General features: G+C 34.8%; 1 pseudogene; it reads right to left on the bottom strand.

Moving 5' to 3' along the window:
• The window catches only part of LOC149563597 (endochitinase B-like), a 68848-nt pseudogene extending 42226 nt beyond the window's left edge, over positions 1 to 26622 (bottom strand).

The raw sequence follows: 26622 nt of genomic DNA, 5'->3' as shown, positions 1-26622 counted from the left end.
CCCAAGGATCTATTATTTTTGTTAATTTGAACATCACTGTATGATCTAGAATGTTATGAAGTATAGAAACTTGTAGTAACTTATCCCATGTCTCCAAAAAAAATAGCATAGGTTCAGGGTCTCTTGCCTCCCAAGAATTTGTAGTAGCTATTCTCACTGTTGGAAGAATAACTTTAGTGAAGAGTTGACTATAAGGAGTTGAAGAAGAAAGTTCTACTTTTGTGTAAATGCCATAATCACGAGGCTCATTCCTTTTCAGAAGCCATAACCTAGTTAAATATACATATATATCAACCCAACTAATCAGGATCTAGACCCTTTTAACTGGGTTATGACTTTTTTATTTCTAAAAATATCTTCTATAATACGTTTTTTGTAAAATTTCTTGCAAACTCTATCCATTTTTCCTAGTTTGCATTATTTTTGTGGAAGATCTTGAGGTAAGTCACTTAGCACCTTAAAAAAGATCTCTCTCTCTCTCTCTCTCTCTCTCTCTCTCTCTACACACACACACACACACAAACACACATACGTGCATGTATATATGTGTGTATGTATTCATGTATATATTTATGTGCCCCTTTGATTGCTACATTTTTTTTTTGTTCCCTTGTGATCTCTGCATCTTATTGTCATGCCCTTGTGATCTTTGTCTATGTATGTATGTATGTATGTATATATGTATACATACACACACACACACACATGTGTGTTTGTATCTATGTATGTATGTATCTATATATAAACAAAGAGATTTTGGAATAAGAAAAAAACAATAAAAACTCACTCAACACGTAGCATGGCCCTAGATGCAATGGCAATGCCTATTGGTAAGTATATTCCTCTTTTTCTCCCTCATTTTTTATGTGTTTATTTCACTTGAACTATTTATTATTTCTTGGGGGCAATTTGTAATATTGGATTCATATTATGTAGGAGGTGATGATGACACTCCTATATGTACCTATGTTAGATGTACGAGAATCAATAAAGAATTGTGATGAATTGCTTGTGAGAAATGAAGATGGACTTCCCTTGAGAGTAGAAGGAGGTGATAAGGACATTCCAAGTACTTTAAAGATTGATCATTTCTTAAAGATTCTAGATGTTAACAAGGAATTTAGATGTTAAGGGGGAGGGGGGGTGGGGCCAAATGATCTTCCACCTTCTCATGGTTGGCCTTGCTTACTAGAGAATATTAAACTATTCTCAAAACCAAGTGAAGCTCAACATTAACTTTATATATTATTGCATGACAACTAATTGTGTCAATCTTTTGGTTTTAGGTAATGCAAAAGGAGGCCATAGTTCAATATGCAATCTCATACCATATGTATACAACATCAAGTGCAGCTGAAAAATGCAAAATGTTTGCATTTTTTCTTAGAGGTCTTTAATTAGGTATTTTATGTTATAGACCATCATGAACATTCTCTTGGACATAGAAACTAGTGTTCTAATGTTTATGATGGTTTATAATTTTAAAAACTTAATAGACCTATTAAATAAATGTAATCATGCTACATTTTTCAGCTACACCTATTGTCCATGCATGTATAGAATATAACTGCACATGTGCATTCTTGATTCAAAGTGGTAGATTCTTATTTTGGATGTGATAGAAAAATGACATGCACTAGAAGATGGGAAAATGATGTCACTTTTATAGGTCTAGAACCTTTTTTTGTACTTTAAAGATTCATCATTTCTAAAAGATTTTAGATGTTAATGGGGCCCATGGGTAGGGGTAAATGAGCTTCCACCTTCACTTGTTTGGCCCTGATTAGTAGAGAATATTAAATTATTCTAAAAACCAAGTGAAGCTTAATATTAACCTATGATTACATGACAAGTAATCCATGTAGATCTTTGCAATATGTGTGTGTGTGTGTGTGTGTGTGTGTGTGTGTGTGTGTGTAGCAATATGTCACAATTATAATTGCTTGTCCAATGGCTAGCCATTGCCCTGATAGAATTACCGTAGCCACAACGATGGCCACCATTGATGGCTGGACATCACTCCAACAAAATTTTCATTGTAATCTCATCATCATTTTGATGTCACTTTAGTCTAATGCTTGTTGGGCCTATAGTAATGTCGTTGGACCTATGACGACCAACTAAAACTATAGGTTGGCATAGTTGCGATGGTATATCATCAAACCTTTGATGACGTTAAGAGGAACTCTTCACCTTTATTTTTGAAAAATTACACTTTCTTTGTTTGTTGCAATTGTGAAAGAAGCCCACACTTTAGAAAAAGTTTGACACTCATTTGACGAAGCCCAATTTTAGTTATTATCACTCACTCAATGGCTGACCGTCACAATTGCGATGGCCTACCATTGCAATTGGAGCCCAAATGTAGTAGTGACACATCTTCCCAAAACCTAACCTTTCTTCTATCCCCAACTTTCCGCATACACCATTTATTCAAAATGTCTTTAGTACCCTACACCACACCTCAAATAGAAGAAGCATTAGAAATATTTGGGTAAGATAGAAACTCTAACAAAGATGGAACATTATAAAGATACTTATGCTTCCAAATAGAACTCCATTCCTTACCATCTTGGTGCACTCTCCATCCTTGTTTGGCCAGGAGGGCCTTGTTCATACTTCTTATTTATCTAATACCCAGACCACCTTCAATCTTAGGTTTACATACCTTTTTCCAAGTAAGCATAGCCATCTTCTTTCTTTCTTTAGTTATTATACATAAAAAATTCCTTTGTATTTTTCCAATAGAATCTACAAGTTTTGATGAAATTTTGAAGAGAGTAAGAGTGTATGTAGGGAGACTTTGAAGACAAGCCTTCAGAAGAATCACTTTACTAGCTTGAATTATCATGTTTCCTTTCAATCCAACTAATTTCTTATTGAATTTCTCCACAAGATCCTCCCAAAAGGAGTCTGAAGGATTATGTCCCAAAGGGGGACCAAGGTAAATACTTGGAAAGATACCTATGGAACATCCCAAGATATTAGCAATTTCATTTGCCTAAGAATAGGGGTATTAATAAAGAATAAATAACTCTTATACCAACTTACAAGTTTCCTTGTGACTGCAAAATGTAAGTTAAGAGCCCTTTTAAGACTCCTCACCTCCCTTACATTAGTGTTTCCCATAAAAATAGTATCATCCAAAATTTTTTCATGAGAACATAAGAGAGGTCAAGAAGTAGGTCATACACCTTGAATTTCCCCTTTCAAGATAAGCCTTGCAATATACCTACCAAGATAATCAACCATAATTGTGAAGAGAATAGGATAGATAGGATCACTTTGCCTCAGCCCCTTGGATGGTTTAAAAAACCCTAATGAACAACCATTGACCAAGATAGCCAAAGAGGAAGTAGTAACAAGTTGCATAATAATCTTCAAGCATTTCTTAATAAAGCCAAATGCCTACATTAACTTTTAAAGAAAATTCCAATCAACTATATCATAATCATTCGTTATATCCACCTTCGTTACAAAACCTTGAGAGTTAGGAAGAGATAAAGAATGTATGTTTTCATGAACAACAATAATAGAACTTAGTATCTATTGGATACAATTGTTCAATTGTGTGTTATCTTTGATGTTACAAAAATGTCATATTACTTATCAGAAAGAGTCCACCAAGCTCAGAAGGTTAGCAAAGAAGGTTTACAGTGTCTACCAAGCATTCTCAGGCTTTACCTTGTGTAGATAGTTGTTACCAAGCTTTCAAGGTTAATCAAAGAAATTTAGTTGTTATCGAGCTCACTCGGTCATCAAAGGGAAATATGGAAGAGACAGTTCTTAACAAATTCTCATGAATAGCGAAGGAAATTCAATTCTTATTGAGTTCACTTGATAGCCAAAGGATTTTGTAGATTTTGTAGTATTAATTGAGTTGAGATGGTTAATGTTGTCACTTAGGTTTGCACACTTGTCCAAAGCCTATGCATGACGAAAACCTCATGAAACATGGAAACAACCTCCACGCTGTGGGACTTGAACTATGAGGTTGAGTCTTTGGAGAAGGCCAACTTCATCTTACTATTAGGATGCACCTAACTACTCTTGGAGGGGAAAAGGGAGAAGGAGAGCATGAAAGAAAATCTACCTAATCTAATGTAAAGAGGTGATGCACCAAAATAGCGTGTTCAGACCAATCTCTGCCCATATATGCACTATTGAACCATAATGAAACTAAGGATATACACATTCAGACTTGTTTTAATCTAATAACCACATACAGGCCAGAAAAGCTAAATGAATGACACAAGGAAAGAGAAGATTCACTTATATATCATTCATAGGCTGAAAGAGATATAGCCATGCAGATTACAGACTTCCACAAAATAATGGTGAAGGAAAAGAGTTCTTGCACTTTCATACCAATGGCTAAAGGAGATAAGGTAGAGAATCATATAGTTCAGAGGCAAGGGAAATTTTACACTTGGGTTGCGAAGCAACAACAAAGAACAATAGAGAATGTTTCAACCTTTTCAAAATACACAAAAATTGCCTTTATAGCTCAAGCATAACTGAGATATTTTTCTAACTGAAATTAATCTACAACCACTGCCATTAAGTCTCTACCAAGAACAATCATGGGGATCTGAGGAAATCTGATCCTTGCATGTCTTTAGGTACCATGAAATTTGATCTTTTGTGTCAAATAATGCCTCAAGAAAACAGAAATGGTGCCATTACTGTGCTCTGACCAAGTAGATGGATCAACTGGGAGGCGGTGGAGTGTTCTCCCACATTTAGCATTCTTTCCTAGTGGTTGGGATTGATCATGAAGATCAGATCGCGTGGTAAAACCTTGATTTCCTCTGTTCCTAGTTTGTGAATAAGTAAGATCAGTAGGTCAACATAACCTTGACACCAAGATGAGCCACATGGACCAACTAGCTCATTTCATTTTGCCACCTTGCTGGTCTTCACACAGTTGAGCATCTCCATTCCTTACTAACTGCACCAACCTTGCAAGCCCTGATCACGATGGCCACAACATAACCGCCAACCCTTTAACTATTAATGCTAACTGCATAATCTTCCTGGGCCCATGAGGACACATGTCCTCAAATTGCTACCTCACAATTTATATCTCCTGAGCATCTTTCTATAGTGACGTAATGAGGGTCGTTGATCTACCACCATCTGGCAGCCCTAAAAGTACCATAAAATCTGTCAAGCAACTCACAAAGAAACAGGGCCCACAATCGACATGTCACTAGGTCGTTAACTTGCTATACCTAAAAAGCGCGCATGTTCCCATGGAAAGTTAACGAGGATCGTAGATCTATGTTGATCTGATGACCAGTGAAAGACATACTAAAGGGACTGGCCCAACTTTTTCATCGTCACCGCCCTGTCCAATGAGAACTCAACCAACTACCAACGTGTCATCCATTTGTACATTCCTTCCTGATGCATCATTGGTTCTGGCCCCGTAAGACATGCGGAAATGAATTGTTATCTCGCTATACATATCTTTCAAGCAACTTTCCATATTGAAATAATGAAAGCCATTGATCTGAGGTCAATCCAAAGGTAGAGAAACTGCAACAAGCATTCTGAGATTGGTGGGTCCCATACTCGCTAAGTCGCTATGAGTAAATGACTTGCAACTGTCCATAGTGAGTCAGCGAGTATTGTTGATTCTGCATTAATTCGGTGTTCAGAATCCATTTTGAGCACTATTACCTTTCCATGTCACGTGAGGTCCCACCATCACTCGTTTCATGGTGCCTCGCTATGTCGCTAATGGCAAGATGCCTGAGTTTTTCAATAGCGAGGTAGTGAGCACTAGTGATTATATCCAAACTCGATGTCGAAAAAACAAATCGAACCACCACTGCCAAACTAGGCCTGCCAATCCACGTGGCAAACATTTGCTAAGTTATTGTGCATATCTATTGAGCAGCTTTTCTTGGTGACATAGTAAGGGTCGTAGATCTGAGGAAGATCTAGCGGTGGGTCCATACTTGCATCTTTGCGGCTGACTAAGGGAACATGACCCATTATGCCACGTGACAAAAAAGGGCTTGCTTGCGATACTTAAAATGCTTGCATCTGTATCTTGTGGTGAAGCGCCTGTCATGGATTTGGCAAGATCTGACAGCAAGGAAAGTTGCACCCTAGTGAGGCAAAACATTAAAATACCTTGGGCAATAAAATATCATTTAAAACTGGGGACTAGCCGTTGGCGAGCAGGCATTTAAAATTTGAATATTGGTGAGGTGTAAAAAATGGTAACATTTGTGGCAACTCACAAGGGATGCGAGCTTGCTACGCATAAGACTAGTGGCCTGAAACATCCATTGGGCTACAGAGTTGTAAAATACGTAGATTCTAAGCACTATGAAACCCTAACCCTCTGTCTGAGAGGAAAACCCTGAAATCCCTATCTCTGCAACTGGAACCAAAGACCAAACCTTCATCTGCAACCTTCAAAATTTCAAAACTTGTTGTCTTAAGGAGACAACTGTGCCTATGCAATTCTTGGAAAAAATAGGGAACAACAGAAGAAAAACTACTCTAATATGTATAGATATTTACAAAGGGAGGGGTCAAACAAACCCATTGACTGGTTTGCTGAAATAGCTGCCCTTCCTTATCAACTGGTTTCTTGTTCCATACAAAAGGATAGCCAAATGGATCAGCAGGTATGAAAAGCACACTACTGCATGAAACATGTCCCTCCCAATGCTGAAAATAGTGAAGATTTTTAGCATTGGGGTGTTACCTTATGGAGCAAAACATACTTGCTCCTCTTTGTAATAATCTTCCTCATACTTTGCAGTGAGCATGATTAGGGGCAACTTGTTGATTTTTTGTAGAGCTAGATACCTTATGGGGCACCCTCTTGATGGTGTAGGGCTGGAGGAATCATCCTTGACCACTTGATTGTGCTCTGCAATGGTAGTTTTTAACTGGTTTGGAAGTGGCTCCTCCTCTTGTTTTTTTTCCACATCTTGTTCATGCTGCCTGTGAACCACTTCCTTTGGATCTACTGGTATGGTGTGATCTCCCACTTGTTGGTGTTGTAGAACATGCTCCTCATATATTGGAGATATTGATTCAATATCTATGGAAGAGCGGAGAGCATCCAACTCATCCAAAAGATCATCCTCATCACTAACCTCCTCCATTATAGTTGTAAGGACATGCATAGGTTTGGGGGAAACCTCATGCAGGTTAGCATATTCCTCCTCAAGGACAAAGCTATCCTTGAGGCATTCTTGTCCATCCTCCACATCATAGAGGGTTGTCTTCTGTAGCAAATGATCCTCTTCTTTCCTTGGCAGTAGATCCTCATTCACTGGCAAGGGCTCAAAAGCCATGACTTGCTCCTCAAGTGGAGGAACAGACTTATTATCTTCTTCTTCCTCCTCCTCAACAAAAGAGGGGAGCTCTTTAGATAAGAGGGTTGGGCCCTCTTCTTTTGGCTCAGCAGCCTCCTCTTTGTTCTCCTCAGTAGACTGCGGCTCCTGACATGGAATCCTTGTGGGTTTGGATTCACTCTCCCAAAACTCTATATTTGAATCATCAAAAGTCCATACAATCGGCCCAGTTGGAAATAATCTAATAATAGTAGGCTTAGGGGGTTCATGACCAATCCAAATCTCTCTTACAAGGGATGGAGGGACTACAATAGTAGGTTCTTGTAAGGGAGGGGGCTTCCTAAAGCTTGGGATGACATATTTGGGAGAAGGGGGGGTATCTACCTCCTTGGTTTGAAAATGAGCTGATTGAAGCCTCATTTCCTCCTCTCTTGCTGCAACAACTTGCCTTGCAAGGTCCTCCTCAAAATATCTCTATTTCTCCCTCTCTTCTTTCTCATGTTGGAGGTAGGCCTGGTAGGCCATCTCCTCCTGCTGTCTCTCAAGTTCGTGTTGCCTTGCAACCTCATCAAGCTACCTATCAATCCCTTCAAGTTGTCTATCCTAGGCCAATAACTACTCATTTTGTTCATCTACCTTCCTATCCCATGGATCCAACTTCCTATCCCATGAATCTGTCTTTCTTTGAAATCCCAACAACATATCTTTAAGTTCTTCAACTGGGGATGTTGGGGCTAATGGAGTAGAGGCAATGGCAGGGTCATAATTTTGAGCAGCGTGGCTATAAAAAACTTGGGGTGAAGATTGAAATTGGTAATATGAGGGTTGAGGAATAAAAATTTCATGATATGGGGGGGGAGTAATGACTATTTCTATGAAATGAATCCATAACAAAGTTTTCATAAAAACTGCAAATTCATAGAAAACTTGAAAATCACAAAAAGATCAAAGGTGATCTTTACATACTAGTACTGTTTCTGCTTCAAACCAGTAGATTTTCACTAGAGTTGCCATGGTGTTTGATTGAATGCCTCCAAAGGCTAGTAACACTAAGAATAACACTCAAATTCTTAGTGTATCAGAATCAACTGGCTAACCAATAGGCTTTAAATCTTCTGACTTGTGTCCCACCGGGCATGCCAAAAACTGTTGTCACTTAGGTTTGCACCCTTGTCCAAAGCCTATGCACGAGGGCAACCTAGTGAAACATGGAAACAACTTCCCAGCTACGGGACTTGAACTGTGAGGTTGAGTCTCCGAAGAAGGCCAACTTCCTCTTACTATCAGGATGCACCTAACTACTCTTGGAGGGGAAAAGGGAGAAGGAGAGCATGAAAGAAAATCTACCTAATCTAATCTAAAGAGGTGATGCACCAAAATAGCGTGTTCAAACATATCTATACCCATATATGTACTATTGAACTAGAATGAAACTAAGGATATACACATTTAGGCTTGTTTTAATCTAATAACCACATGCAGACCAGAAAAGCTGAATGAATGACAAAAGGATAGAGAAGATTCACTTATATATCATTCATAGGCTTAAAGAGATACAGTCATGCAGATTACAGACTTCCACAAAACAATGGCGAAGGCAAAGAGTTCTTGCACTTTCATACCAATGGTTAAAGGAGATAAGGTAGAGAATCATACAATTCAGAGGCAAGGGGAATTTTACACTGGGGTTCCAGAGCAACAGCGAAGAATAATAGAGAATGTTTCAACCTTTTCAAAATACAAAAAAATTGCCTTTATGGCTTAGGCATAACTGAGATATTTTCCTAACTGAAATTACTCTACAACCACTGCCATTAAGTCTCTGCCAAGAATAATCATGGGGATCTGAGGAAATCTAATCCTTGCATGTCTTTAGGTACCATGAAATCGAATTTTTTGTGTCAAATAATGCCTCGAGAAGATAGAAACAATGCCATTACTATGCTCTGACCAAGTAGATGGATCAATTGAGAGGCGGTGGAGTGTTCTCCCATGTTTAGCATTCATTTCTTGGTGGTTGGGATTGATCATGAAGATCAGATCACGTGGTAAAACCTTAATTTCCTTTGTTTCTAGTTTGTGAATTAGCAAGATCAGTGGGTCAACATAACCCTGACACCAGGATGAGCCATGTAGACCAACTAGCTCATTTCATTTTGCCACCTTGTGGGTCTTCACGTGTTTGACCATCTCCATTCCTTACTAACTGTGCCAACCTTGCAAGCCCTAACCGCGATGGCCACAACATAATTGCCAACCCTTTAACTGTTAATGCTAACTATGCCATCGTCCTAGGCCCACTAGGACATGTGTCCTCAAATTGCTACCTCACCATGTATATCTCCTAAGTATCTTTCTATAGCAATGTAATGAGGTTTTCTTATTTGCGACCATTTGACGGCCCTGAAAGTGCCATAAAATCTATCAAGTAGCTCGCAAGGAAACAAGGCCCACAATCCACATATCGCCAGGTCATTAACTCACTATACCTAAATAGTGCGCATGTTCCCATGGTGATTTAACGAGGATTGTAGATCCATGTTGATATAAAGACTAGTGAAAGGAGTAATGAAGGGATTGACCCACCTTTTGCATCATCACCGCCCTATCTAACGAGAACTCAACCAACTACCAATGTGTCATCCATCTTTACATTCCTTCCTGACGCATCATTGGTTCTGACCCCACAAGACACGTAGCAATAAATCATTATTTCGCTATACATATCTTTCAAGAAACTTTCCATAGCAAAATAATGAAAGCCATTGATCTGAGTTCAATCCAAGGGTGGAGCAACTACAACAGGCATTCTAAGATTGGTGGGTCCCATACTTGCTAAGTCGCTATGAGTAAATGACTTGCAATTGTCCATAGTGAGTCAACGAGGATTGTTGATTCTACATTGATTTAGTGGTCATAATCCATTCTGAGCACTATTACCTTTCCACATCGCATGAGGTCCCACCATCACTCATTTCATGGTGCCTTGCTATGTCGCTAACAACAAGATGCCTGAGTTTTCTGATAGCAAGGTAGCGAGCATCGATGATGATATCCAAACTCGGCACTGAAAAAAAAATTGAACCATCACTGCCAAAATTGGCCTACCGATCCACGTGCAAAACATTTGCTAAGTCACTGTGCATATCCGTCGAGCAGCTTTTCTTGGCGATGTAGCGAGGGTCATAGATCTGAGGAAGATCTGGCGGTGGTTCCATACTTGCATCTTTGTGGCTGACCGAGGGAACATGACCCACTATGCCACCTGGCATAAAAGGGCTTGCCTGCAATACTTAAAATGCTTACATCTGTATCTTGCAGGGAAGCACTTGCCGTGGATCTGGCAAGATCTAACAGCAAGGAAAGTTGCATGCCAGCTAGGCAAAATGTTAAAATACCTTGGGCATTCAAATAACATTTAAAACTAGGGACTAGCCGTTGGCAGGCAGACATTTAAAATTTGAATATTGATGGGGTGCAAAAAATGGTAACAGTCAACTCAAGAAATTATTTTTGGAAGTAGTGCTTACCGAGAAAGGTTGGCTAATGAAAGATTTCATTGTTTTGTGAAATAAATTTTATTTTTTTAATGTAATATTTGTAGCTGACTAATGTATGGTTTATTGGTAAATGTAACTTGTAAATGAGCCAACTTGATAATCTGAATGGTATATATAAGAGGTCAAGTTGTAAATGCTAAGTGTGTGATGGATTTGATGTGATATGAGTGTGAAGGAGGACAAATTATTGTGAAAGTGAATTTTGAAGGATGATCAGAGATCATTGAGGAGTAGCAAAGCTATATTTGATCAAGCATAAACTAATGGTGCATAATAGAGATCTATAATTAGAAAATTTAGTTGAATCATATTTAGGTAAATTCATTGTTACTTTCTAACCATTGTAGCAGTGATTTCAAAATCTATTAACAGAGTTGGTTTAACAATCATTTTGTAAATCCTCTAACAAGATGACATATTAGTTGAATTGTTCTAAATACCTCTAGAAAAGACACTCTTAACAGGGTGATTAAATCCTCTAACAAGATCACACCTAACAGTGTGTATTGTAACCTTTAATAGGGTTAGCTCCTAATAGGACTCACTTTAGAAGAGTGAAAATTGGTAGCTAGTTACTTGGTGGTTTTTTTCATATTGGGTTTTCACATTAAATTTGGTGTCTCTTGTGTTCATGTTATTTACTTTTGAATGCATGCTAATAATTATGAATGCTTAAAGATCAGTAACAAGTTAATCTATTGAGTTACATCATTTTTGTGATGTATTTACTGAGTGACAATAGTAACTAGTTATTTAAGACATCTAAGGGATCTAGATTTTTTTTTGTGGTAACAGATTCACCCCCCCTCCCTCTAGGTTACTTCATCTATAATTCCAACAATTGGTATCAGAGCTCTTGGTGCTTGCAGAAAAAGATTTCAGGGATCTAAGCTAAAGACCAGGATGTCTTACAAGAGGAAAATTCTAAGACTTAACAGGGACAACTTCTCAGTAAGGCAGGGATTGGTGAGACTTCATCTAGCCTCTGTTGGTGATTCAAGGCTGAAGTACCTTGATGAAAAATATGCAGAACCTATTGGTAGATTATTTGTCAATGATATTGTTGAAAAGAAGACTCACAACAAAACAATGATAGATTTTGCATCTGCCCTAAGTTATGAAGAATTTGATGACAACAAGGATTGCAAAACTGCCTTAGAGATGTGGAACAAACTGAAAGTGATCTATGGAGGTGATGATAATGTAAGAAGAGCTAAAGAAAAAAGGTTGAGAAGACAATTTAATCAGATAAGGATGAGAGAGGATGAAAACATAAAAAAATATTTTGAAAGAGTTAAAGCAAGTGCTAGTGCAATCAAAACATCTGGATGAGATATCAAGGAGGAAATGGTTATAAGTAATTTTTTTAGAACTTTACCTCTTATTTATGCAATTAGAGTTTCTAAAATTCAAGAAAGAAGATGTGAAGAAAATCATAATATAAATTTAGAGGCCATAGTTGGAAGATTGATTGCATTCAAGCTAGGCAACCATGATAATTATGTTCAAGCCACCAAGAACATTGAATGAACATTTGAAGCCAAGCTTTCACTCAAGGAGAAAGGCAAGATGATAAAGGATCCTCAATCAGATAGTGATGAAGAATTAGAACAAAGTTCAAATAGTGATCTTGAGGTAGTTGAAGCTTTGCTAGCAAGGAAATATTCAAGAGGCAAAGGGAAATACAAAGGTAAGGTTCCTCTAATCTATTTTTCTTGTGAAGAAATTGGACATATTGCTGCTAGGTGCCCAAATAAGTAGAAGAAGGATGAGAAGAAAGGTCACAAGTGTAATGGAAAGAAAGAATTCAAATCATTCAAGGATAAAGGTAAGAAAACATGTTTCATGGCTAAATATTCTAATGATTCTGTTGAAGAAGAAGAAGATGAAATTGTTTACATTGCTGTAAAGGATGAGTCTAATAATGATAAAGAAATGGCACTGATTTCTCATGTGAGAAAAAATGATACATGGATTATAGATAGTGGTTGTTCTCATCACATGATTGGTGATAAAACTAAGTTTAAAAATTTTGAATACTATGATGGTGGTAGTGTGAGATTTGGTAATAATGAACCTTGTTGCATAAAAGGAAAAGGAAGTATCTCTCTAACCAAAGAACTTGTATGTGATAATACATATTGGGTAGAAGGACTAAAATAAAATCTGTTGAGTGTGGCACAACTACTCAATAATGGATTCAAAGTATAATTCATACATGGAAAAGCAAGACTGCTCAATGGCCAAGGAAAGCTAATTGGATCAGGCACTCAAACAAAAGGTAACTTGTTTTATCTTGAACTTGGTGAATGTTCATGTTTTATTGCTCAAGTTGAAGAAAGTTGGTTATGGCATAGGAGGTTGTGTCATGTGAACTTTGATAGCTTGGCCAAAATAAGTAAATTCAAGAAAGTAAGAGCCATTCCTAACATAAGGAAACCTAAGGTTGGTTTATGCAAGAATTGTCAAATTGGCAAGACAGGAAAGACTAGCTTTAAAAGCAAGAACTATCAATCTAAAGAAATTTTAGAAATTGTGTATACTGATTTGTGTGGACCTATTGGCATTGAAAGTTATATTGGTGAATTTTTTTTCATTCTTTTTGTTGATTATTACTCAAGAATGATGACTATCATGTACCTAAGAGAGAAATCAGAAGCATTTGAGAAGTTCAAATGGTTTTTGGCCAGAGTAAAGAAGGAAACAAGCAAAAGACTGAAATGCTTGAGGTTAGACAAAGATAAATTAGAAGCATTTGAGAAGTTCAAATGGTATTTGGCCATAGTAGAGAAGGAAACAAGAAAAAGACTAAAATGCTTGAACTCATTTCACATGAGTTCATAACTTTTGCATTGAAAGGGGAATTAAAAGACAAGTTTCAGCACCTAGAACTCATGAACAAAATGGAATAGCTGAAAGAAGGAATAGATCTATCATGGACTATGCAAGAACTTTAATGATTTAAAAGAGCATTGCTATCAAATACTAGAAGGAAGCTATTAGTACTGCAGTTCATACCTTGAACTGAGTACAGCTGAAGAAGGACTCATTCAAAACCTCCTATGAGTTATGGTATGGCTACAAACCCAATGTAAGTTGCCTAAAAGTATTTGGAAGCAAATGTTACATTTTGAAAGAATCTAGAAAAGGTAAATTTGATGTGAAGGGTGATGAAGGAATATTTTTAGGATATTTTTGCAAAAGTAAAGCATATAGATGTTTGACTGTCTACTCACAAAGTCATAGAAACTGCAGATGTAAAAGTTGATGAGTTTGTAGAAAGAATTGAAGAAGAAAGAAAAAGAAAACTTGAAGACTATAGGAGATTTTTTTTCATTGAACCTGATACAGTGTCAAGTATACCTATCAATTAGAAATATTCCACTCTAGAGTCTTCTGTAACCAAGTTGTAGGAAGTTCAAACCGAGCTAATGCCTACCAAGTTACAAGAACCCAAGTTGCAAATAGAAGCTACTGAATCACTAGCTAATGAGCCCGAGCAACTAGAACCAAAAGTTGAAACCTAGAAGGATAACAATGCAAATCATTCAAAAGGCAAGGAGCCTATGCTAGCAAAATATGTCAAGAAGTATCATGCACCAGATTAGATCATTGGAGATCAATCTGAAGGAACAATGACAAGAAGTAAGTTGAAAGGCACTTGTTTACTTGTTGATTTTGAACCTAGAAATGTCAAAGATGCATTAGAAAATAAAAGTTGGATTGAAGCTATGAATGAAGAGATAGAACACATAGAGTAAAACAAAATATGGACTCTTGTACTTAGGCCTAAAGACAAAAATGTGATTGAAACTAAGTGGATATTGAAAAATAAGGTAAATGAAGATGGTAAGGTGTCAAGGAACAAAGCTAGACTAGTATGCAAAGGATACTCTCAAGAAGAAGGTGTAGACTATGGAGAGACTTTTTCTCGTGTTGCAAGATTGGAAGGTGTCAGAACCTTACTTGCATATGCTACATACAAGAGATTCAAATTTTATTAGATGGATGTCAAGTCAGCATTTCTTAATGGGATATTGGATGTAGAGGTTTGCATTGAACAACCTGAAGGTTTTATTGATCCAGACAAGAAGGACATGGTCTACAAATTACATAAAGCATTGTATGGTCTAAAACAAGCCCCTAGAGTATGGTATGAAAGACTGCATAACTATTTTATTTAGATTGGTTTTCAAAGAACTAATGATAATAGTAGCTTGTACATCAAGGAAGGATAAGATAATAAAATTATTTTGGTAGAAATATTTGTAGATGATACTTTGTTTATAGGATATGATGATCTTTGCAAACAATTTTTAGAATAAATGAACAAGGAATTTGAAATGTCAATGTTTGGTGAGATCAAATTCTTTGTTGGTATTCAAATTCATTAGAGTAAGAATGGCATCTACATTACTCAATCTAAATACATCAAATTAGATACTAAAAATGTTTGGTATGGAAGACTAGAAACTAGTTGGGACTCCTATGTGTACTAGATTAAAACTTACCAAGAATGATGAATCAAAGGAAGTGGATCAGACATTGTATAGATCTATGATTAGAAAGTTGCAATATGTAGTACATATAAGACTAGACATTGCCCTTGTAGCAGGAATTGTAGCAATATTCTCAGCAAAACCAAAAGAAAATCACATGATGGAAATCAAAAGGATCATGAGATATTTGGAAGGAACTAAAGATTACGGATTATGGTATAAACTTGGAGGAAATCTAGATTTAAAAGTGTTCATTGATGCAGATTGGGCAGGGAATGTTGATGATAGAAAAAGTACAAGTGGAGGAGCTTTCTTTCTTGGGAAGAGGTTGGTTTCTAGGACAAGAAAAAAGTGGAATTGTACATCCCATTCCATAGCAAAGGTTGAATATGTTGCAGTAGCAATAAATTGTTCAAACATTGTTTGGTTTAAATAGTTATTGGAAGGTATGAAGCAAGAAATCAAAGAACCTTTTGTTATGTTTTGTGATAATACAATTGTAATTAACATATCCAAAAATCTAGTTCTGCATTCAAAAACAAAGCATATTGCTATAAAGTATCACTTTGTTAGAGAATTGGTATAGGATAAGGAAATTAGATTGGAATATGTCCATACAAAGGAAGAAATTGCTGACATATTCACAAAGCCTTTACCTAAGGATGCATTCTTGTATCTAAGAGGTAAGTTAGGGGTCATTCCCCTATCTAAAGCTCACTAAAATACAGTTTTAGTGATGCATCAACATGAATAGAATTGAAGATCTATCAATTGATGTAGCAAAGTAATGAAGACATTGCATATGAATCAATACTTAAGGTACATTGAATTTCATTTAAGATTGAGTTGTGTTGTCTTTGGCATGTGTTGTCAAAGAGGGAGAGTTTACTATCATATCTTTCTGAAATTTGCAAGAAAAAGAGAATTTATGTAAGAGGGAGAGATTACTAAGGAAGAGGGAGATTACTATATTTAAGAAGTTTTTGTGGAATGAAATATAAGAAGCATTCTGTCAGAAAAGACTAGTTCTCAAATTTCATTCTGCTATGACATGTTGTGTTGCTATCAATGCCAAAGAGGAAGATTGTTAGATACAATTGTTCAATTGTGTGTTGTCTTTGATGTTACAAAAATTTTATAGCAGTTATTAGATAGAGTCCATCGAGCTCAGAAGGTTAACAAAGAAAGTTTACAATGTCTACCGAGCATTCTTAGGCTTTACGTTGTGTAGATAGTTGTTATCGAGCTTTCAAGGTTAATCAAAGAAATTCAATTGTTACCAAGCTCAATCGATCATCAAAGGGAAATATGGAAGAGATAGTTCTTACTCAACTCTGATGAACAATGAAGGAAATTCAATTCTTATCAAGTTCACTCGGCAGCCAAAGGATTTTGCAGATTTTGCAGTATTAACCGAGTTGAGATGGTTAACTCGAGAAATTATTTCTAGAAGTAGTGCTTACCAATAAGGGTTGGCTAATGAAGGATTAAAATTAGATACATCTTTACCATCAACTCCACAAAGTCTCTAGAAGAAAAACATGGGAAAGCCATCTTGACCAAGTGATTTATCTCCTTCAAAGGAATAGATAGCCTTAGGAACATGAATTTATTTTATTTTTTTAGAAAATGATAGATTTTAAAATCGAGATGAAAAATAAAAAGGATAAGATATGAAAGGAGGGTGTGATATAAAAAATAGAGATGAAAAAGAAAACTAGAGCCAAACTAGATTAAACTAAATTAAATTTGGTTCAATTGATTCAACTTACTCTAGGCATGCATGTGAAAATATGTGCTCAATTACACATAAGAATATAAATGAAATTATTCTTGAGCTTGGCACAAATAATAAATGCAACACATGTAAATATCATTAATACAAAACATATGCACACTCTTACAATATTAGCTTATGTTTAGTTTAAAGAATGAGATATCCAAATCCTTACAATCATGCTGAAGTCACCAATAAAGTAATCAAAGAGATAAATGTGTAAATAAATACATTCTTTCAAATATGTTTAAAAAATTAAAATAAAATCAAGTGAGGAAATAGATATGGAGTAAGAATGCAAGTATTTTAAATTATTTGCACAAATTCCAATTCATACTTTGGATGATGATATGTTTAGATGATCTATAAAATTTGATTTATTAGATAATTTTTAATGAATTATACTTTCCTAGATTATTTTGAGGCTAATACATTAAGTTGATTCTAACATATAATTTACCTATTATAAGGAATCTAGTCCATTCCATGTTTCTAAAAGTTCATGTCATTTAATAATATCTTATCAATTATCTTAATATGAGGATATAATCATTTTTTAAACTTTTATGGTTTGACTTATTTACATTTTAGTATATATACATTACATGCACTTTTAGTAAGTTACAAGGTTGTTTATTAGCCTATACTCTAGTAAGTCAACTACCTTTATTAGAAGTTGAAAGAGAAACATTTTCATAATGAATCATAAACTATGATAAAAATATAATTGGATACATCAATGTTAAAATAAGAAATCTTTCCTTGGTTATATTTATTTATTAATTTGGATAAACTATGGTATGCCTTATGTAATTTTTGTCCTCTAGTATGAGTTTGAGGATATTTTATTTTCTTGTCCTCTTGTCCATGTGTGAGGAACTGTCATTTATAATTTGTTTATAAGAAAATTAGTGTATTCCTCCTTAAGAGGATTACGACACTTGTACACATACAATTTGTAAACATGGTGTTCATTTACTTTGGAGTAATTAATCCTCTCCTCATCTCTATATAATATATGATCATCTCTCATTCTCTACCCCACACACACACACAATGTAGTTCTTGTAATGAGCCTCTCTCTCTCTCTCTCTCTCTCTCTCTCTCTCTCTCTCTCTCTCTCTCTCTCTCTCTCACGTGCATGCGCGCATGCATGCACACACACACACACATGATCTTTATACATTTACCTCATTCATATAATTTACATGGGGTATTTTCTTACTTTTCCCCTTCAATAACCTCTTGTGTCTTTAAGTTGATCTTTACAAAAAACTCCTTGAGTCTTTCCTCTATGTCTTTTAATTTGAAAATTTCTTACAATCCATGTATCCAAATGAACCTATGTAAGACATAAAATACATAAACCCAAGACATTTAAATAGTAAAGGTCTAAAATTTTATGTAGATCCCAAATTCTAGAAATCTTAAATCAATAATTTTAAACATAATTATCTAGCATCTCAAAAATTATAAGTCATATAATCTAACTTTCACAATTGTTAATCAATCAATCATATCACATTTTCATCCTCATTACATAATATCTATATTTATCCAAATTCAACATATTGCTAAGGTTTTGAACAAGGTAGTGAACTATGTTTTAAAATCCTTAGATATGTGAAATTTTTACTACAAATACTTAAGGATATTATCATCAATTGGGCATACCCTTGATGTTATAGCACATTAATTTTAAAATAACCTTCTTCAATTTTTTCATTAGTCATAGGGCCACTCGCATTCTAGGTTGCCAAGAGGCTTTCCTACTAGATATTTACTTGGTGTTGCCCTTCACGATTCAATAGGTCAGCCAAAAAATTTGAAATGAAATTTTGCAAAGGCTTTAGAGGAAACTAGAAGGATGGAAAGGGAATGTCTTTAATAGCAGGGGTAAACTGCAAATCCTTTGTACTTCTTTATAGGGTGTCCCTTTTTCCTTTAGGACTCTCCATATATAAAATCTCTTTCCCTATGGCCCTCATTCTTGAGAGGATTAAGAGAAACTTCCTTTAGAATATTTTGAAAGAGAAACAAAGGATCAACCTAGTCAACTAGGATACTATCTGTAAACCTAAAAACTTGGTAAAATTGGGAGTTATAAAAATGGGAGGCCTCAATAGAGCACTTCTAATTAAAATTGTTTGTCAGATGGCTAAGGACCTGAGATAGTGCAAAAAATTATGAAAGTGAAATACTTTAGTGAACCCCCCTTCACCTCCCATCTATTTGACACAGACCTCATGTATGGTAAGCCTTTCATCTTAAGAAAAAAATTCCACCTCAAGAGTGATTTAATTTATTTTTTCTCATTTAGTTAGTGACTCTATCATCCCTGCCCATAAATGAGAATTCCTTAACCTCAATTGGAAGGGACCTCCTCAAGACCTAATGTTAATTAAGGAATTACATAATCTTTTTAGGCTCTTTAGGATACTTGTCATGCCTTCTCATAATAGTAACATATGGGATAAAAAACAATAGAGAGACTTCATTGTCCAATCATTTTATCTTTAGGTGATTGACTTAGACATCCCCAAGCTTTGTTGGAATAGGTTTTGGATTCAAAAACTAACTCCCAAAATCAACTAGTTCCAGTGGGCCACTATTCATGAGAGAATCCTAACTATGTATAACTTAAGAAATAAATTTGTTTATTTCCCTAATAAATGTATTCCTTGTGAATGGAGGAGGATGACATGTATAATCTCTTTTTCTTCTGCCTATTTGTGTCACAAATTTGGGCATCCCTATTGAACATGCTCCCTCTCTCTTAGGTATTTGGGAATAGTATTTACAATTTTTTGGTTGATTATGTGACCCCTTCTACTCACCCTCCCATCGAGCATTTCTAAAATTTGTTACCCGTATATTTTGGTTATAATATTTGAAAGAAATAACAAGATCTTTAGGGAGGTGGGAAAAATTATGGATGGTGTTGCGATGGTGATCATTAAGCATGTGCACAAAAACTTCATGATTGCTAAATGACAGATCTTAAACAGACCACACCCCCCTTGGGATTAGCAACTTGTGAATAAATGGTAACTCCTTGTGGTTTTGAATGACTTTGATAACTTGAAATAACTGGCCCATGACAACACATTTTGTCATCCTCCCAAGTGGTTAGCTCAACCTAAACTTTGATGGGGTGACAAAAGGAGGAACTACTACTAGAGATAACAATTCTAGAGATGGGGAATTTCATCTTGGACTATGCTAGCAAATTTGATACCAAATGTTATAGTATGTTAGAGGATTTGGCCCTCTCTTGGGGCATCAAATTTATGGTCTCGATGGGAAGTTTTAGGATATTGGTGGAAGAAGACTCCAAATTGATTATTGAAATTTTAAATCATTGATCAAATGTGGCATGGGATTTGGCAAGTATTTTATCTAACACATGGCCCCTCCTTGAAAAAATAGAGGAAACCAAAGCCCAACACATGTATCATGAAGTAAATAGGGTGGTTGATAAATTAGAAGGTTTCATATTGGAGATGACTAGACTATGATGTTGGAGATAGTTGGCGACCCTTCAAAAGAAAATATGAACTCTATTTGAGAGTGAAGTTACACATAGCCACATTCATGTTCATGAAGTTGAAAATGCTTCCCTACTATCCCAGTGGTTCCTTTTACATTTGGACAATGGATGATGACATCGATTGGAGTGTTATCATGCTTAAAAATTGTGACATCTAGTGTAGTTCACTACAAAAACATTCCCAAGCAGATATTGGCAAGATTTGGGGCCATTCCATCAAGTACTATTGGAGATGGGGCATTAATGATGACTCCAAAATCCCTCTTTGTCATTATTTATGTGATTCTAAATATTTCTTCATTAATAAAGGGGATTTTTTTATTAACACTCCTCATGTGCTAGTGTATCGGCCCCGTGTGATTTTCAATCAAGTATGTCTGAATATTGATTCTAGTGAGAGACCTTTCAAGAAGGGTTTTTTTTTTTTTTTTTCTTCTATGATATTTTTTTATTTTAACAAATATAATCTTTGCACATCCAAAATAAGCTCTCTCTATAATTTTCCTAAGGTTTTAATGTTGGAAGAAATCGAAGAGCCCATCTTATTGGTCAATTGATGAAGGGTGCTCCCCTTAATACCATAAACCATAACAAAAAATAAAGAAACAACAAAAAATACGAGAACAAAATATAGACTTCTTATTTGTGCTATAAATGCAGAATTATAGAATTCACAAGTACAATATGCTAACCAACATGGGCACCTTCATTATAATAATCTGCAAGACAAGCTACAAACTATCACCTAGAGCTGTGCTAGACAATGTTTGGGCCTTTCTTATATAGGCAATTTTATGCCGCTTGGGAAGGTTCTTGACAATGAAACTTAATACCTAGAGCTGACAGGCCCTAATAATACATATAGAGTTGGCCAAATACATCTTTGACAACTATGTTTTATTCATAAATTCATTAAAACTTAAGTTGACTAATGAAAAACATCCAGACAAATTATATTTTTTCATTGAATTTCTAATATTTTTGAAAACTAATCCTTCTAGAATCTTTAAAGTCTTTTCCTTCCATGCCTAATTAGTTCTTTTTTAAGGTTTCCACCAATCTATGTGTCTCATGTCATATTAAGACATTTCTAATCAACCATGTAACTTATATTCTATGACTTAACTGGATCTTATATTTACAAGTTCCATATTAAAAAATAAAAATTAAATTTTTTAAAATCATTCTTAAGGAACAAATCTCTCTTGAAATTTATGGCTACAATTTTTAACTAAGATATAAAATTAATCATTAATTCAATTGAATGATATTTTAATTTTAATACTTTATAATTCATTTTACATTTGGGGGATTTTGTTGACTGGTGCAATTCATGGGTTTTAAAGCCCAAGGAAATCCCCTTGGCCTAACCTCTACCATCTCCAAAGAATAGAAAATATAGGTATTGTTAAAAAAATTATAGCATTAGGAGGGACCCATGTTGTAATACAACTCTTGTTTCAATATTATTTTATCAATCAATATCTCATTTGAAATAATATGTGTACATTTCAAAAGTTCTAAAATAAAATAAAATAGGAAAATATGTTTTTTGAAAACATATAATTTAGAAATAATTTATTATCGGAATATTTCATCAATTATTTTCTATCTAAATTATGGCATAACTAATGTATTAAAAATTGAAATGTAAAACATTTTCTTTATCAACGTAATAATATATTTTAAAATATGATAGAAAGAACTTGTTAAAAAAATATTGATCTAGTAAAAAAAATTATATAGGGGAACTGATACCATTGTGGAAGAGGGACAAACAATGGAGAAGCAAGTTTTAAAAAAGGTTGGTTTGCTCACAAAGGACAAGCATGAAGTTTCACATGGCTCTGAGGATGTTACGAACTGGCTAGAGGATCTTATAACCCTACTTAATAAATGAGCCAATGTTAGGATAGCCTAAATATTTAGGCTCTGTTAGTTAAGTTTTTGTTTTTGTTCTTGAAACTATGTTTAAAACTTTTAACATTATTAGGTTTTGGTTTGATGTTGTTTTCTCTTCCATGTGTTTTAAGAGAAACAACTATGGTAGCTTATATCTGAACTTGGATGCCATGCTTTGATTTAGTTGGGAAGCTTTAACAACATTTTTGAGTAGAATTAGTTTAATTGTTTGGGATGTTATAGATGATAATACTCTGGATCTATGGTGGTTTTTGATTAATTTTGTCGATTAGTAGGGCATCTGACTATTTTGTGTTGATGTTGTTCTTCTTTATTGTTTGGCTATAATAACTTAGTGATAGTTGATTGATGTTTCCTTTGTCATTATTCGGGTTGAGGACCGTTTTTGTTCATTTTTTAATTAAAAAACAAGGTATGTGCAGGATCATGGTCAACCAAACTATGCCCTTAAGTGGCAATAAAAAATTAGAAAATCAAGGTTATGTCAACTTGACGTGCAATTACTTGTTATTAACTTTATATCAAAAAGTTGAGATAAAAGAATCTCTAGCAAATTGAATCTAGTTTCTAAACTACTAGGACTTATCTCAAAAAAAAAAAAATTGATTGGTCAAAATTTTGAATTTTAATGTAATATTACAAAAATTTTAGAACAAAAATAAGAAGTAGATGTATGTCTAACCACCTTAATCAAAATCAAATGATAATATTTTTTAATAATATTCTAGATATAAGTAGTAGACTAATTCTTGGATATGACACATATTTTTGTGTATTTTTATTCTAAAAAAAATTTAAAAATTAATTTTTGACTTTAGTATTTTTGGAATAAAAAGACTCTCATGTCTGACCACCTTAACTAATTCAAAACTATGTAAAATTCAATTTTTCATTTTATTTCCTTATAGTAGAATAAACATAGAATGTGATGCATCTTAAGGATTCAAAAAATGTTATACCATTTGAAAGTTGTAGTTGTTTTTGAAGTAGTGTGTCAGTTAGCACTTTATACGTAACTCCATTAGAAAATAAATAATAAACAAACCTTACATTTGTGGAAAGATAAAAACATTCTTAAGAAACCTTTTTCATTTCATCAAATTTTGGTGAAAAAAAATATCGTTAGCTATATGTTTGAAACATTAAAACAGGTCACAAGCACATTTTAAGGATGTTTTTAAAGTTGACCATATAGGTTTTGTATCAAAAAATATAGTAGACCTTATAAAGATATTAATTGTTTTCATTTAGTATCAAGGTGGGTGGAAAAAAAGTTGGAATAGATTTTGAAATGGTTTGAGATATTTCAGAACAACAATTTTTTTAGATCACCACTTTTTGGCACACCATGATTTTGCACATACCCAAGTTCAATGGAGAAGATAGTTGGCCAAAATTAATTATAGATTCAGAGTATAAAATATGTAATGTGAATATTAATTTTTCAATAAATGTAGAAAAATAATCAATTATGTGATGTTGTATTAGTGCACTAATAAACACAACTTAATGTACAACCATGAGTCCTCTATTTTTTATAGTCATTTTAGACATCATGTGACCTCATATTTAAACATATAGACTATTTATCATATTTTTAAAATGAAAATCATACAAATTTATCCACTATATAAAATTAAGTTGAAACCATTTCCTCTTAATAAAATATTGCATTGATTACAAATATATACTTATAAACAAAAGTGCAATTGTGATATTACAATTACAACTTAATGGTATAGGTTTTGCCTCAAACTCATTGACCTATATTTTAAATAAGAAACAAAATGAAAAGTAAACAACTAGGAGAAAGGACCCATTACTTGAACACGTTCTAATGGTAAATGAAATTCACATTCGATTGCACAAATTCAAGACAAAGTGTTGGAATCTATTTGAATTTCTAAGAATCTAGGATCTTTATTTCCATTCTTCTCTTCAAGCTAGAGGACATCAATTGTTTTACTTTGGAATCTATTTGAATTTCTAAGAATCTAAGATCTTTATTTCCATTCTTCTCTTCAAGCTAGAGGACATCAATTGTTTTACTTTGGAATTTTATTTTTATATAGTAAATGGATATAAATATAGATAACATTACGGCATAATGTTCGTCTACTGTGTTATTTTCTTGCTGTCCTAATTATAATAGGTAAAGTTAGCAGGAGAGGTTAGAGCCTGGATCAACACCCAGTTTCTCGCAGTAATTTTTGTAGTAAGTTATACGGTTGTTTACGGCGTCTGTGCTACCACCGTTACATTCGATGGCACCATTAACAGCTTGAATTGTTGCTCCGAATCCCTGTCCAGAAGTGATGGCAGTATGGCAGTTGCTCTGCTTCATCCAATACCACACTGCTGTTTTGAACGAAATGGCGGCGTCGTTTGCTACCTTCTCTGGCTCATTCAACCCGTCGAATCCTATATCCTTTCCTGCTGGACCATAGTTGAAGTTCCTGCAACACAGAATTCAAATGTATTATTAAGGGTCACCTAAGTTTGAAAAAACAAGTCGACTTTTTCTATTTAAGGCTTTTAACTTAGAAATTTAGCAAATCATTCAACCACTCTTAAAACATCACACACTAAGGAAGAAATTAAATTTGGAGAAATAAATCAACTTTGACTATTTAGCACTTACTTAGATATCAAGTAAAAAAATTAGAAACAATGTGTAACTCAAACGAAAATAGATTAATTTACCAGGATAGCTGGATAGGTCCCCGACCAAAATAATCTTTGCCTTCAACACATGGATACTCAGTGTTGGTTTCATCACAGTAATCGTTGGATGCCCCATTGATCTCTTCAATGTAACAAAAAGCTGCAAAAATACAGTACTGTCATCAGTCATTCCAATATTATGTGAAATTAATATACTAATATGGAACATTATACTAATATTTGATTCTTAAATTAAAAGTATTAAATAATTAAAGTTGACTTATTTTTTTAAAGCTTAATTTCTTCCTGGATCTGTTATGTTGAAGGGTGGCACAACAATATTGGTGTTATAGCTATAAGAACATAACTGTGTAGTTTTTGAGTCAAACTTATTAGCTCATTTTTTCTTTTTTCGGCCACCTTTAAACATCACACACTAAGGAAGAAACTAAGCTTCGAAAAATATGACAACTTTGACTATTTAACACTTTTAGCTTAGGAACGAAGCCTTAGTGTGTGATGTTTAAGCCATCCAAAAGGGGTAAGAGTCCATTTGTGACGATAATAAATAAGAACACTTAGCACTCATTGTATTTAGGTGATGCTCACAAGAGATAAAGCACAGGAACTTTTGGAAGGATCAACTCGAATGTGCCTAATTCTAGAGTGATTTCTTCTATTATTAAGCCTATTTGTTTCTAAATAGGGCTTCTATCCACCTCAGTACTACTCCAGGTCAAGCACTTAATTAAGGAGTTTCCTCTAGGCTTAAGCCCACTTTGATTGTAATTGGGATGAGTGGAAGTCCCTGTGCTTTACCTATGTGAACATCACGTTGATGAAATGAGAATGGATGAAAATTCTAATGCTTCACCTCTATGAACATCACCTAGATGAAATGAGTGCTAAGTCTTTCAATTATTATCACGAAAGATAAATTCTTGTAAACTACTACTAATGAAACATAGATTAATAAATTTCACTCTGCCTATCAATACTTACATCCAGTCTCGTGGGTAACATGAGCGAAGAAGGCAGCGAGTTCTCTCTTGGCGTCGTCAGAAGTTCCGGTGGTGCCAAAGCCAGAGTAGGCATCGGCAGCCTGGATGAAACCATCGTAAGTATAGAAGTTCTTTCCAGCACAGGAACTGTCTGCAACGTTGAGAATGGCGTCAAAGAAATCTTTGCTTATGACGGAGGAGACACTCTGCGCAGAAACACTCCCAAAAAGCAGAGAAATCCCCACTGCTATGAGAAACATCATCATTGGTTTTCTTTCGCTCTCCATCTCTTCCTCTAAAAGAATTATACTGAACCTCCCTCC

This window comes from Cupressus sempervirens, chromosome 4 (assembly GCF_028749045.1).
Source record: "Cupressus sempervirens isolate cs-2001-9-10 chromosome 4, ASM2874904v1, whole genome shotgun sequence".
Taxonomy (NCBI): Eukaryota; Viridiplantae; Streptophyta; class Pinopsida; order Cupressales; family Cupressaceae; genus Cupressus; species Cupressus sempervirens.
The sequence above is the reverse complement of the archived record's forward strand: the minus strand, read 5'-3'. Positions and strand labels throughout refer to the sequence as shown.